The sequence below is a fragment of the Plecotus auritus genome, assembly GCF_963455305.1.
Source record: "Plecotus auritus genome assembly, chromosome: 2".
In the NCBI taxonomy this organism is placed as follows: Eukaryota; Metazoa; Chordata; class Mammalia; order Chiroptera; family Vespertilionidae; genus Plecotus; species Plecotus auritus.
Window position 1 is genome coordinate 80,856,575 of NC_137771.1, and position 12,993 is coordinate 80,869,567.

Below are 12,993 nucleotides of genomic sequence, written 5' to 3' on the forward strand. Positions count from 1 at the left end.
TATCCCTCATGAATGTAGATGCCAAAATCCTCAACAAAATTCTAGCAAATCGGATCCAGCAGTACATCAGAAAGATCATACACCATGACCAAGTAGGGTTTATCCCAGGAATGCAAGGATGGTTCAATATCCGCAAATCAATAAATGTGATACATCACATAAACAAATTGAGAGATAAAAATCACATAGTCATATCAATTGATGCAGAAAAAGCATTTGACAAAATCCAACACCCTTTCTTGATAAAAACTCTCAACAAGGTGGGAATAGAAGGATCATACCTCAACATAATAAAAGCTATATATGATAAACCCACAGCTAACATCATACTCAATGGGCAAAAACTAAAACCATTTCCCCTAAGAACAGGAACAAGACAAGGATGCCCACTCTCACCACTGCTGTTTGACATAGTACTGGAAGTATTAGCCATTGCAATTAGACAAGAAGAAGAAATAAAAGGCATCCAAATTGGAAAAGAAGAAGTAAAGCTGTCCTTATTTGCAGATGACATGATATTGTACATACAAAACCCAAAAGACTCTATCAAAAAACTAACAGACTTAATAAATGAATTCGGCAAGGTAGCAGGATACAAAATTAATGCCAAAAAATCTATGGCATTTCTATACACCAACAGTGAACTTACAGAAAGAGAGACTAAAAAAGCAATCCCATTTTCCATCACACCAAAAAAATTAAGATACTTAGGAATAAACCTAACCAAGGAGGTAAAAGACCTATATGCGGAAAACTACAGGACACTGAAAAAAGAGATAGAGGAAGATGTAAACAGATGGAAGAACATACCATGTTCATGGATTGGTAGAATCAACATCATCAAAATGTCCATACTACCCAAAGCAATCTATAGATTCAATGCACTCCCCATTAAAATACCAACAGCATATTTCACAGACCTAGAAAGAACTCTCCAAAAATTCATCTGGAATAAAAAAAGACCCCGAATAGCCACAGCAATCCTGAGAAAGAAGAATAAAGTAGGAGGGATCTCAATACCAGATTTCAAGCTGTATTACAAAGCCACTGTCCTCAAAACAGCCTGGTACTGGCACAAGAACAGACATATAGATCAATGGAATAGAATAGAGAATCCAGATATCGACCCAAACCAATATGCGCAATTAATATTTGACAAAGGAGGCATGAGCATACAATGGAGTCAAGACAGTCTCTTCAATAAATGGTGTTGGGAAAATTGGACAGATACATGCAAAAAAATGAAACTAGATCACCAACTTACACCATACACAAAAATAAACTCAAAATGGATACAGGACTTAAATATAAGACGGGAAACCATAAAAATACTGGAGGAATCCATAGGCAGCAAAATCTCAGACATATGCCAAAAGAACTTTTTCAGTGATACTGCCCCTAGGGCAATGGAAGCCAAAGAGAAAATAAACAAATGGGACTACATCAAAATAAAAAGCTTTTGCACAGCAAAAGAAATCATCAACAAAACAACAAGAAAGCCCGCTGTATGGGAGATCATATTTGCAAATGGTATCACTGATAAAGGTTTAATTTCCAACATCTACAGGCAGCTTATACAACTTAATAAAAGGAAGATAAATGATCCAATAAAAAAATGGGCAACGGACCTAAATAGAATCTTTTCGAAAGAAGACAGAAGGAAGGCCAAGAGACACATGAAAACATGCTCAAAGTCACTTATTATCCGAAAGATGCAAATCAAAACGACAATGCGATACCATCTCACACCTGTCAGAATGGCTATCATCAACAAATCAACAAACGACAAGTGTTGGCGAGGATGCAGAGAAAATGGAACCCTCGTGCACTGCTGGTGGGAATGCAGACTGGTGCAGCCACTGTGGAGAACAGTATGGAGTTTCCTCAAAAAACTGAAAATGGAACTCCCATTTGACCCAGTAATCCCACTCCTAGGAATATATCCTAAGAAACCAGAAACACCAATCAGAAAGGATATATGCACCCCTATGTTCATAGCAGCACAATTTACAATAGCTAAGATTTGGAAACAGCCTAGGTGCCCGTCAGCAGATGACTGGATCAGAAAACTATGGTACATCTACACAATGGAATACTATGCTGCCATAAAAAAGAAGGAATTACTACCATTTGTAGACACCTGGATGGAATTAGAGAACATTATGCTAAGTGAAATAAGCCAGTCAATGAAAGAAAAATACCACATGATCTCACTCATTTAGGGATAATGAAAAACATTATAAACTGATGAACCAAAAGATAGTTACAGAGGCAGTAAAGCATCAAACAGAGTGTCTAATTACAGCGGTAAGGTTAGGGAGAGGTGGGGGAAATAAGAGATCAACTGAAGGACTTGTATGCATGCATATAAGAGTAACCAACGGATGCAAAACATTGGGGGGTGAGGGCAGGTATGGGAGTGGGGTGGGGGGGGCAATGGTAAGATATGTACACATATAATACCTTAATAAAAATTTGAAAAAAAAAGTAGATGGGTTAGATGAGTAGAGTAGCAAATTATTGGGTTTTGACAAAGGCATGTAGCAAAATACTTATCAAGTTTAGAACATTATCTTCATTTAAAAAAAATGCTTTTCATGTCCTTTTGCAGCATATTCCTCCACTGCTCCTAAGAAGCAACCACTTTTCTTTTTTTACACTGTAAATTAGTTTTGGCTGTTCTACAATCCTATCTAATAAAAGAGCAATATGAAAATTGACCATACCTCCACTACACCCACAAGCTATGCCCCCCAGCCAATCAGGAGCGAGTATGCAAATTAACCCAACCAAGATGGCTGCAGCCACGGAGCTGCAGCAAGCAGGAGGCGTGGGTTTCCACGGCAATGGAAGAAGCCAAGCTTCCCTGCTGCCCTGGCCATCCCAGGCCTACACTCAAGGCTACAAAGTTTCAATTATAGAAGATAAATAAACCCCAGATACCAGGGCCTCCTCTTGGATCGCCAGAGGGCATGGCCGGCCTGCAAACCCCCACAGGCCCCTCGCCCAGGCTGCCCCACGCCCCAAGAGAACCCCCACCCTGATCTGGGAGACCCTTCAGGACAAACCAGCTGGCCCCCAACCGTGCACCAGCCCTCTATCCTATCTAATAAAAGAGTAATATGCAAATTGACCATCATTCCAACACACAAGATGGCTGCCCCCATGTGGTCAAAGATCCTGCCCCCATGTGGTCAAAGATGGCTGCCCCCATGTGGACACAAGATGGCCGCGACAAGATGGCCAGCAGGGGAGGGCAGTTGGGAGGGACCAGGCCTGCAAAGGAGGGCAGTTGGGGGTGATCAAGCCTGCAGGGGAGGGCAGTTAGGGGTGATCAGGCCTGCAGGGGAGGGCAGTTAGGGGCAATCAGGCTGACAGAGGAGCAATTAGGCATCAATCAGGCTGTCATGGGAGTGTTTAGGGGGTAATCAGGTTGGCAGGCAGAAGTGGTTAGGGGCAATCAGGAGGGCAGGCAGGAGAGCAGTTGGGAGCCAGCAGTCCTGGATTGTGAGAGGGATGTCCGACTGCCCGTTTAGGCCCGATCCTACTGGGATTGGGCCTAAACAGGCAGTCAGACATCCCTTGAGGGGTCCCAGATTGGAGAAGGTGCAGGCTGGGCTGAGGGACACACACCCCCATGCACAAATTTTGTGCACTGTGCCTCTGGTTTTATATAAATTCAATCAAATAGTTTAACTCATTTGTGTCAGACTTCTTTTCCTTAGCATAGTTGTTTTGAGATCATATGTGTTGTTGTATGTAATAATAATTTGTTCCCTTTTGGAGGTCAATAGCACTTCATTTTATACACATACCACAGTTCGTTGATCCTACAAATGGGATGTTTACAGCTTCTTGGCTATTATGAATAAAGTTACTAAAAACATTCAGGTATGTCTCTTGTGAGTGAGCTTTTATTTCCCTTAGCTTGGAATCTAAAAGTGAAATTACTTGGTCAAGGAGTAGGTAAATTTATTTTTATAAAAAACTGAAAACATGCCTATCCGGTGTGGCTCAGTGGTTGAGCATGGACCTATGAACCAGGAGGTCACAGTTCTATTATGGTCATGGTATATGCAAGGGTTTTGGGCTTGACCGCCCCCCCAGTGGGGGATGTGTAGGAGTCAGCCTATCTATCAATTATTCTCTCTCATCATTGATGATTCTTTCTCTCTCTCCCTCTCTCTTCTTCTCTGAAATCAATAAAAATATATTCTAAAAACAACAACAAAAGTCCTACAAGACGTATCTTCAGTGGTTCTACCATTTCCAGTGTTTCTACATCCTCAACAGCATTTGTTGTTGTCAATCTTTAAAATTTTAACAGGTGTATAAAGATACATTATTATAGTTCTTTTATTTTTATTTACCTGATAATTAACATATCAAGCACTTTTATGTGCTTATTGACCATTCATATATCTTCTTTTGTGAAGTATCTGAGCAAATATTTTGTCCGTTTTAATTAATTGTCATTTTCAACTGAATTTTAGTTCTTTATATACGCAAATATCAGTTCCTTGACAGATGTATGTATTGTAAATATTTTCTCCCAGGATGTAGTTTGCCTATTCATTTTTAGTGGTCATTTTTATTGAAACCTTAAAAATGTTATGAAGTCAATATAACATATTTTACCTTATGTTGTTGGGTTCCATGTCCTATCTAAGTTACTTAGTCTACCTTCAAGTCAGGAAAAAATGTTTGTATAATTTCTTCTTAAAGCTTTATATTTAACCTATGAACCACCTCAAGTTAAATTTTGTGTAAGATGTGAAGTAAAGGGTGAGGTTTATTTTTCCATGTTGTTCCAGCACTATTTTTAAAAAAAACTTTCCTTTCCCACTTTTGAATTACATTGGCACTCATCTCACACTCACACATGCGCAAACACACACACACACACACACACACACACACACACACACGAAGTCAAATGACTATTAAAGTGTTAGTTTACCATCAGGCTCCATTCTTTTTAATTGATTTGTCAATTCTTCTGCCAACACTACTATCTGTTTATTATATTAAGTCTTGAATTCAGGTGGTGTGAATCTTCTGTTTTACATAAAGATCCTTTATCAGATTGAGGAAGTTTTCTTTCCTTCCCAGTTTTATGAGAGAACTTGTGATCAATGAGTATAAAATATTATCAAATGTTATTTCTACAGCTATTGAAATTTTTATATGTCTTTTCTTCTTTATTCTACTACTATGATAAATGTCTTTGATTGAGTCTAATGTTAAAACAATCTTGCATTTATTAGATAAATTCTATTTGACCATAATGTATTATTTTTATATATTGCCATATTTGATTTGCTAATACATTGTAAAGGAAAAGTGTATTTATGTATATGAGAAATGTTGGTTTATAATTTAGAATATTATGTTATTATATTTATTTCTATAATATCTGTAAGGATCACCCCTCTTTTATTTTTGATATAGGTAACTTGTATTCTTTGTCTTTTATATTCTTGGTCAATCTTGCAAGGGTTTTTTTGTTTGTTTGTTTTTTTAAATATATTTTTACTGGTCTTTGGAGAGAGAGGAAGAGAGAAGGTGAGAGAGAGAGAAACATCCATGATGAGAGAGCATCATGGATCGGCTGCCTCCTGCACGCCCCACACCAGGGATCGAGCCCGCAACCCAGGCATGTGCCCTTGACCAGAATCGAACCCGGGACCCTTCAGTCCACAGGCCAACCCTCTATCCACTGAGCCAAACCAGCCAGGGCACAAGGGGTTTTTTTAATCAATATTTTTGTCGTGTTCTTTAACCTATTGTTTCTCCATTTTCTCTTTCATTAATTTTTGCTCTATAAAATTATTTCCTTTATTTCACTTGCGCTTACTCTTTTCTTAACTTGACACATCATTAATTTTAGAGATCTCTTCTTTTACAGTATTACCATTTAAAGCCATAAATTTTTGTTCAATCACTGCATTAATTATCTCACATTTTTCAATATGTTTTTCATTTTTTCAGAATATTTTCAAACATGCCTATGATTTCTTCTTTGATTCATTATTCACTTCAAAGTATATTATTTAATTTCTAAATATTTGATGGTTTCATAGATAATTTATTTTTATTGATTTTTAAACTTAAATTACTATAAGAAAGCATGGTCTGTATAATTGCGATTCTTTAAAAGAATTTAATTCATGGCCCCATGTATTGTGTGTCTTGAACAGTGTATCATGTGCACTTGAAAAAGAATTTATGTTTTTTAGTTCATTGTCAAGTTAGTTGATAGTGTTGTACAGATTATATATGTCTTCATCATTTATTTCGTTCGCTTGTTCTATCAAGTCCAGATAATTAGGAGTTAAAAATCTCTAACTGTGATTGTGTGAAACTCTCTATTTCTCTCTGCATTTCTATCAATTTATGCTGGAGGTATTTTTAAGATCTTTTACTAAGTGCATTCACACTTATGGCTATTATGTCTTCTGAATAATTAACCCTTATTAAAATGTTTCTCTTTACCTTTTGACAATCTCATTGTTTTGAAAATTAATTTAATTTATAATAAATATAGACACTCCAGAATTCTTTTTCCCCCTATTTTTTATTGAGTTTGTTGGGCTGACACTGCTTAACAAAATTATACAGGTTTTAGATGCATAATTCTACAACAAATCATCTGTACACTGCATTCTGTGTTAACCACCCCAAGTCAAGTCTTGCTTAGGCTTTGCATGATATATCTTTTGAGGTGCTTTTATTTTCAATGTATGACTTATTAAGTTGTATCTCTTGTTTACACTTCAGTCTTACTTTTTATCCATTCTGAAAATCTCTGCCTTTTAATTGGCATGTGTTATCTATTAACACTTTATATAACTACTAATCTGATTGGACTTAGGTCTATCCTATTATTTATTTTCTATTCATCTCTCTCTTTTTTTGGTCCCTCTAATATTCATTTTTTGCATTCTTTTGTGTTGCTTTAATCATTTTAACAGTTCCTTTAGAAATTTGTTTTAGTGGTTGTTCTGGGGATTATAATATAGATCCTTCACAATCTACTTGGAGTTAATATTGTACCACTTCTTATAAAATGTAGGATACTTACAACTATGTAGGTTCATTTACTTAATATCCTATCCTATATAACAGGGGTCCTCAAACTACGGCCCATGGGCCACATGCGGCCCGCCGAGGACATTTATCCAGCCTGCCGGGTGCTGCTGTCTGTCCTGCTTAGCAGCCGACTCGTCCCAGGCCCGCAGTGCGCATAGGAATTTGTTCATAGTTTTTTTTTCAAACTATAGTCCGGCCCTTTAACGGTGTGAGGGACAGTGAACTGGCCCCCTGTTTAAAAAGTTTGAGGACCCCTGCTACATAATAAAGAGGTAATATGCAAATTGACCATCACGCCCTCGCACAAGATGGCCACCCCCATGTGATCACAAAATGGCCAGCAGGGAAGGGCAGTTGTGGGCAATCAGGCCAGCAGGGGAGGATAGTTAAGGGCGACCAGGCCAGCAGGGGAGGGCAATTGGGGGCAACCAGGCTGGCAGGGGAGGGCAGTTGGGGGTGACCAAGCCTGCAGGGGAGGGCAGTTAGGGGTGACCAGGCCAGCAGCAGAGGGCAGTTGAGGGGCAACTGAGTCAGCAGGGGAGCAGTTAGGCTTAGATCAGGCTGACAGGGGAGTGATGAGGGGATTATAAGGCAGGCAGGCAAGTGGTTGGGAGCCAGCAGTCCCGGATTGTGAGAGGGATGTCCTACTGCCAATTTAGGCCTGATCACACAGGGATTGGACCTAAACTGGCAGTCAGACATCCCCCGAGGGGTCCCAGATTGAAGAGGGTGCAGGCTGGGCTGAGGACACCCCCCTCAGTGCATGAATTTCATGCACCAGCCCTCTAGTATTCTATAATTGTCATATGTATTACAAAAAAAGTACAATAAAATTATCATACAACAGTGTTACAAATTTATCTTTACTCATATATATATATGACTAAACACACACACACTAGAGGCCTGGTGCATGAAATTCATGCACGGGTAGGGTACCTAGGCCTGGCCAGCAATCAGGGCTGATCAGGGCCTTCTGGCTGCCAGCCAGGGCTTTCCTTCCCCTGGTTGCCAGCTGCCGACCGGGGCCTTCCTTCGTTCTGTGCCACCCCCTGGTGGTCAGTGCACATCGTAGCAAGTGGTCAAACTCCTGGTAGGTTGAACTCCTGAGGGGACAATTTTCATATTAGCCTTTTATTATATAGGATTTTTTGAAAAATAAAAAAAACAAAATAATTATATCTTAAATTTACCCATATATTTACAATATCCAATGCTCTTTGTTCTTTTTTAAAGATCTGAATGTCTAACTGGTATTGTTTTCCTTCTGCCTTAGATAACTTCTTTTAGCATTTCTTGCAACACATGTCTGACTGTGATCAATGCTTTTGGTTTTCTTGTATCTGAAAATGCCTTTATTTTTTTCTTTATTCCTAAAAGATAAGAATTCTGGGGTTCACAGTGGTCTTAAATGACAGACTAAATGAAATATATTTAAGTGATATCTTCACAGCATTTCATCCCAAAGCAGCAGAATATACATTCTTTTTCAAGTGTACATGGAACATTTTCTAAGATAGACCACATGTTAGGACACAAAACAAATTTAAAAATTTAAAAAAATTGAAAGCATCTTCTCTGACCATAATGACATGAAACTGAAAGTCAATAACAAGAATAAAAACTGAAAAACACACAAAGATAAGGAGACTAAATAACATGTCATTTAAAAATAAATGGATTAACAATAACATCAAGGAAGAAATCAAAAGATACCTTGAAACAAGTGAAAATGAGAACACAACAACCCCAAATCTATGAGACACATGAAAGCAGTCTAATAGGGAAAGTTATATCATACAGGCTTATTTCAAAAAACAAGAAAAATCTCTAATAATCTAACTTTACACTTAAAGGTACTAAAAATAAATAAACAAAGTCCAAAGTGAGTAGACAAAGGGAAATAATAAACATCAGAGCAGAAATAAATGAAATAGTCTAAAAAAAAATACAAAAGATCAATGAAACCACAAGCTAGTTCCATGAAAAGATAAATAAGTTTGATAGACTTGTAACAAAACTCATCAAGAAAAAGGATCCAAATAAATAAAATCAGAAATGAAAGAGAAGTAACAACTGACCCCACAGAAATATAAAAGATTGTAATAAAATATTACAAACAACTATATGCCAACAAATTGGACAATCTGGATGAAATGGACAAATTCCTAGAAACATAATCTTCCAAAACTGAATCAGGAAGAATCAAGAATCTTAATAGACAGATTACAGCTAATAAAATTGAAGCAGTAATGAAACAACTCCCCAAAAACAAAAATCCTGGATGGGATGGTGAATTGTACCAATATTCATTCAAAGAAGAGCTAATACCTATCCTCTCAAATTCAAGAGAGGACTCCCAAACTCATTTTATGAGGCCAACATTATCCTAATTCCAAAACCAGATAAAGACACTACAAAGAAAGTTATAGGTCAATATCCTTGATGAACATAGATGCTAAAATCCTCAACAAAATATTAGCAGAACAGATCCGGCAATACATTAAGATCATAAACCATGATCAAGTGGGATTTATTCTGAGAATTCAAGGTTGGTACAATATCTGTAAATCAATAATAAACATATGTGACAAACCCACAGCCAACATCATACTCAATGCATAAAAACTAAAAGCATTTCCCTTAAGATCAAATTTTAGAAATTTGAGATAATTTATTCTTCAAATATTTTTCCTGCCCTATTTTCTCTCCTCCCTCTGAAGTGACAGTTGTATGCTAAGTGATTTAATGTTGTCCTACAAGTTGTTGAGACTCTATTCATGTTTATTTTCCATCCTCTTTTCCTGTGTTGTTCACAGGGAAATTTTTTATTTATCTTCATTCTAATGGACTCTTTCTTCTGGCATCTCCATTCTTCTATTAAGCCCATCAAATAATTTTTTTTTATTTTAGATATTGTATTTTTTATAGTTTTTGTTCCATTTTGCTTGTTTTAGCAGACAATTAATTCTGTTGATGAACAAAAGCTTAACACTCCATTCATTTCTCTATCATTAGCTCCTTTGAGTCTACCCTATTCATGCATGTTTCAAGAGTTAGTCAGATATTTGGACAAATTTCACACACAGATATTGGTCTTCCCTTCTCTGACTCTGTCTTCTTTTCAGAATATCCCATCACCTTCACTTCAGAATTTGTGTTTGCCCTGCTTGCTATTCTTCAGACCAGAAAGACAGCTGGTTTTCTTTAGGCATTTGAGCCAGTTTGCATAGCGGTGATTTCAATCTATCCTCAGACTAAAAGTCATAAAACATAAAAATGGGAAACTCACTCTGTGTTTTCTTGTTTCATGTTTTGACCTTCCTCCACAATCTGCCCACTCTTGTTCACTTTCTAGTAACTTCAGATAGATACTTTTTTGTATGTTTTCCCACATATATAATTGTCATCTGTGGGAGGGTCCATATAGTTGTACTTTATTCAGCCCTACCAGAAATGGAACTCTTACAATTTATTTTTGCATATTGACCATGTGTCCTGCAACCTTGCTAAATTCACTTATTCTAGTAGTTTTAATAAATAGCTTAGGATTTTTCTAAGTACATGATTATGTCATCTGTGAGTAAAATAAAGAGAATTTTTATTCTTCTCTTGTAGTCTATATGCCTTTTATTTATTTTATTCATATTGATTTTTACCATTAGGTATACTATCCATTGCAGGTTTTCCTAATGCCTTTATCAGGGTGAGAGAGTTCTTTTACATTCCCAGTTTTTTAAAGAGTATTATGAATGTGTGTTCATATCTGTCAAATAATGTTAAATATGTCTGCATGTATTGAGGTTTTTATGGGCTTTGACCTTTATTCTGATAATATGGTAAATGATATGACTGATTTTAAAATGTTAAATCAAGATTGCATTCCTGAGATAAAGTCATCACGTATTATCTATTTTTCATATAAAGTGCAAGATTTCTACAGTGATAAAGATAATTAACCCATCATTTTTCTTTGAAATATATTTTTACTGACTTTTGTCTCAGCATAATGCTAGGTTAATAATGAGTTCAGAATCATCCCTTCTTTCTCTGTTATCCAAACAAATTTGTTTAGGATTGACATTATATCTTTCTTAGAATCTTAATAGAATTCACCAGTGAAGCTGTTGTTGGTAGTAATCAGACTTTTCCATGGGAATGCAAGAAATGTATTTCACGGATCGATACACAGGAGATTGTGGTGTAGCAAGATAATTTATTCAGTTGGAATAGACCCCTGGGTTTCCAATGTCCCACCTCTGTGTCCCGCCATGGAAAAGGTCCAACTGTGTCTTCATCCAGGCCAAAACAAAGGCCAGTGTCCAAAGTTTCTCTTTAATATGAAAGTTTAGTCCTCTGGAGCCTATTCAGTCAGCCTTGGGCCCCAGTAGGTGCTTTTTTCAAAATAACCAATCAACTTCCCAAGCTTTCGCAAGCTTCTGATGATCCAACCCCTGACCAATGATCCCTTTCCTAGGTTAGACTGACAGGCCTCTATGGTCAAGTACCTCCCCCTGCACCATTTTGACTTCTATTGGGTGTCCGCTTACCTCCCCCATCTCCCCCACAACAATCCAGTATGGAGAGGTAATGGTGGAGTATTACTCCCCTTGGAGGAACAATGCTACGATCCCCAGTGGTGTGGGGTATGTGTGAAGCTGTAGCTTCCTGGTGAAGCAAATAGGCTCAGTGTCCAATTCCCTTTGCTTTCTTCCTAATATGTAATTACCTACAGTAATAAAGCCAGATGGTCCTGGAACTTTCTTTGTGGGAAGGTTTTACAATATGGCTTCAATTACTTTAATAGACATATGGGTACTCTTTCTTCATGTGTCAGTTTGGTAATTTTTGAGTTTCAAGAAATTGTCTATTTCTTCAAAGTTGTCAGAAAACTTGGCATAAATATGCTTAAAATGTTAATGTTTGTAGGAAGAGTCGTGTTTTTCTCCTTTTAAATTGCTAATATGAATAAAGTGCATCTTCTGTATTTTGTTCTTGATCAGTCTAGCTAGAGTTTTATCAATTTTAATAAGCTTTTCAAGAAACCAACTTTGGATCACATTTCTCCTGTGTTTCTCTTTGACCTATGGATTATTTAAAGGGTATTATTTAATATAATATATTTGGAATTTATTTATATATCTTTCAGTTATTAATTTAACATGTGATAAAAGAAGATGCTTTTATTATTTTGATTATTTAAAATGTCCTGAACCACTATATCTATCTATATACCCTTGAACAAAAATATATATTATTCTTGTTTTGGTTGCACTGTTCTATATTTGTCAACTAGGTCATGTTAGTTGGTAGTGTTGTATGAGTCTTCTATATAGTTTTTGATGATCTGTCCAGCTGTTATATGCAAAGTGAGGAAGGAGTATTGATATTTCTAACTCTAATTATGAATTTTTCTATTTCTCCTTTAAGTTTTATTGATTTGCTTCATGTTCTTTTAAACTCATTTATAAAATGCATAATCATTTAGGAATATTATGTCTTTCTGATGAATTGATCCCTTTTTATTATAAAATTCCCCTCTTTATTTTTAGTAATATTCCTTTAAGATGTCTACTTTACCTGGCATATTAATAGCCACTCCAACCTCCAGCATTACAATGCTTAGAGATTACATGTTATATTTTCCCATTATTCTACTTTGAACTTATATGTGTATTTATATTTAGTGTGATTTTATAGGTAGTATAGAGTTGGATTTTACTTTTTATCCATTATTACAACTTCTGCCTTTACATTATTTTTTCACACTTTAAGGTATACTTGCTGATTGCTGTGGAACCAAAAAAGAGAGACTGAATTATGATGAATAGTTTACCTTAAAACATTTGGTAGCATAAAGGTATTAGTAGGGCAGGAGCTTCAAAACTAACCAATCTGCTG